Source organism: Vigna radiata, chromosome 6 (assembly GCF_000741045.1).
Source record: "Vigna radiata var. radiata cultivar VC1973A chromosome 6, Vradiata_ver6, whole genome shotgun sequence".
Taxonomy (NCBI): domain Eukaryota; kingdom Viridiplantae; phylum Streptophyta; class Magnoliopsida; order Fabales; family Fabaceae; genus Vigna; species Vigna radiata.
The window spans coordinates 19389353-19393026 of record NC_028356.1 but is presented as its reverse complement, the minus strand read 5'-3'; positions in this window follow the sequence as shown (position 1 = coordinate 19393026).

The window sequence follows — 3674 nt, the reverse complement described above, 5'->3', positions numbered from 1 at the left end:
GCAGAAAACCCATCTCATCACAATCCAGATCAATATCTGTCACAGGTATATCAACAACATCATCAATATCATCCAAATCATCAAAAACACGCATATCATCAATAACCTGGACATCATCAATAACCTGGACATCATCAATACCCTGGACATCACAGTTTTCATCCATATCATCATCAAATTCAACAACATTTCCAATTCCTGATTCAAACCCATATGCTATGCATGAATGTACAGAAGATAGAAAAAAATGTTTCTTCTCATGCATAGAACGAAAATCATCAACAATGAACTCATCAACAATGTCATCCAATGTATCAATTCTAAACACAGAATGGTCCTCAGCTGGAAATTTCATGGCATCAAGGATATTAAAATGTACAACAATATCAGCAAATTCCATAGACAATGTCCCAGCATACACATCAATCTTGGTACGGGTAGTTTTCAAAAATGGCCTGCCTAGAATAATGGGGGCGGATCCATGAGAGAAACCGTCCTCCATCTCCAAAACATAGAAATCAGCAGGAAATATCAATTCACCTACCCTAACCAAGACATCCTCTATCTAACCTGTCGGGTGGGTAACACTCCTATTGGCTAATTGAATGACCACACTTGTAGGCCTTAATGGACCAAGAGACAGAGATTTATAAATAGAAAATGGCATGACATTTATAGATGCACCCACATCAAGCATAGCATTTTCAAATTTACTGCTCTGAATCACACAAGGAATGCAAAACGTACCTGGGTCCTTGCACTTTTCAGGAATGTGCTGGAATGACTTACCAATAAGAGCTGATACATTCCTCCCCATGCTGATTCGTTCAATTCCCTTCATCTTCCTCTTGTGTGTGCACAAATCCTTCAAGAATTTGGCATATTTTAGTATCTGCTTGATGGCATCGAGTAGAGGTATGTTCACCTCTACCTTCCTGAAGGTCTCTAGAATTTCCCTATCCACCTCTTCCATCGTTTTGCTAGGAAGTGCCCATGAAGGGAATGGAAGAGGGATAGGTCGGTCAACCAATGGATAAGGCGCGATAGCGGTGATGGTGGAAGAGGGAGAAGATCCACTTGAAGAAGAACCACTGGCTGGAGAAGAAGATCCACCCACCTCAAATGCCCTGCGTGGACCGTCATGGTTGTCCTCTCTAGGACAAGTGGCAGGCACGGGTGTAGGTGTAGAAGCGGACTCTGAAGGCACAACAATCTGCTTCCCCGATCTGAGGGTAATGGCACTCACATTCATCAGATTCTGCATAGTTTGGGATGGTAACTTATCAGAATTCTGAGACTGGGTCTGGTTCATCTGAGTAGCCATCTGACCCATCTGGTTAGTGAGACTCTGTATGGAAGCTCTAGTCTCCTGCTGAAACTGCAGGTTCTGCATAGTCAACTGTCTCACAAGCTCTTCCAATGATGACTCAGAAGAAGTAGAAGGTTGGGCAGCTGGTTGAGCATGTGCCTCTTGTTGTTGTTGTTGTTGTTGCTTATGGTTTTGTTGCATAGGTGGAGGCACATATCTGTTAGGTTCTCCAACATTCTGGAAAGGTGGCTCCTGCTGTTGATGTTGTGGCACATTGTTCCATCTAAGATTAGGCTGATTCCTCCACCCTGGGTTGTACCTATTGCTCGACAAGTCATAATTCTGCTGTTGTTGCTGCTTGTTATTGTAGATGTTAGTAGCATAAGCTTGAGGCGCATTAGAGACAGCTGAGTGCTGCAAAGTAGGACAAGCATCTGTGTAATGGTCACTAGAAGTACAAACAGCATATAGTCGTGCAACAGATGCGGATGAAGCTGTAGGTCTTTGGTTGGTTGCCAAATGTGTTACTATCTTCATGAGAGAGTCAAGCTTGCCCTCCAATTTTCTTTCAACAGCTGATAAAGACTGGGCATCAACATCATGTATGCCCCTCACCACAATTGCATTACTCTTGACGCTAAACGGCTAGGAGTTGGAGGCCATCTTCCCAATCAATTGCCTGGCCTCAGTAGGTGTGGTGTCTCCAAGTGCTCCACCACTAGCAGCATCAATCATACCCCTATCCATATTGTTCAAACCCTCATAGAAATATTGGAGAAAGAGTTGGTCAGGTATCTGATGGTGAGGACAACTTGCACAAAGTGTCTTGAATCTCTCCCAATACTCATATAAGCTCTCTCCACCAAGCTGCCTAATCCCATATATGTCTTTTCTTATAGTTGTGGTCCAGGATGCTGGCAAAAATTTCTCCAAGAACAACCTCTTCAAATCATCCTAGCTAGTGACGGATCTAGGCGCCAAACCATACAACCAATCCTTAGCAGTACTTTCCAATGAATGAGGGAATGCCTTCAAAAAGATGTGATCTTCAGGAACATCATGTGGTTTCATGGTGGAACAGACAATGTGGAATTCCTTCAAATGCTTATGTGGACTCTCACCTGCAAGACCATGAAACTTGGGCAACAAATGGATCAATCCAGTCTTGAGAACAAATGGAACGTCCTCATCAGGATATTGGATGCACAAGCTTTCGATATCGAAATCAGGTGCAGCCATCTCCCTAAAACTCCTCTCACGAGGTGGAGGAGGTTGTGCCATATTGTTCTCAGTGTGAATAATAACAAAATCAGAATCAGAATCAGGCGCAGATGCAACAGATGCAGTAGATGCAGTATGCACAAAGTACTCAGTAGTAAATTCAGATTCAATAGCACGATGCACAGTATCAAGGGGAATCGACTAAAAGCAGACTCTAAAGACAAATTCCTAGAATGCCTAACTAACCTATGAAACGTCCTATCAATCTCAGGATCAAAGGGTGGTAGAAATCCAGGATTTCCTCTAGTCATGCACTAAATCACAACACCCTATAATCATGAAACAGATAGCACAAAAATTTCAAATCACAGAAAACAACTCAAGATAGGAAAACGACACTATCACAAACACAACACAACACAAGTCACACAACACAGACACAAGACTCAAAACTGAACCGTTGGTCCCCGGCAACGGCGCCAAAATTTGATGGGTTGTCACAACCCACACAAATTTAATGTGCAAATTAATGCAGTATAACTAGGGAATGACCCCTAGGTCATCTATTTGATATAGTTTAAAAAGGCACTTTTCATATCCATTTGATATAGTTTAAATTTCATCAAAGATGCATATGCAAGTAATAATCTAATTGCTTCTAACCTGGCCACCGGTGCATATGTTTCATCATAGTCAATACCTTCCGCTTGACAGTAGCCCTTTGCAACTAGCCTTGCTTTGTTCTTTGTAATGTTTCCATCCTCATCAAGCTTGTTTCTAAAATCTCATTTTGTTCCTATAACTTGATAATCATCTTGCTTAGGAATAAGTTCCCAAACTTCATTCCTTTCAAATTGATTTAGCTCTTCTTGCTTAGCAATGCACCACTTATCATCTTGAAGAGCTTCCTTTATGTTCTTGGGTTCTATTTGAGAAACAAAAGCTACAGTTNGACAAAAAATATTAAGATTATGTCTAGTAGTTACCCCTTTTGAAATATCTCCAATGATGTTGTCCAAGGAGAGTCCTCTTGGTTGTTGATAGCTTTGAGGATCAACAACTTGAGGTGTTTCTTGAAGTTTCGGAGGATAGTTCTCGTTTAGGTACATCTCTTCAAGAGCTTCCCATAAATAATCCTCATCAC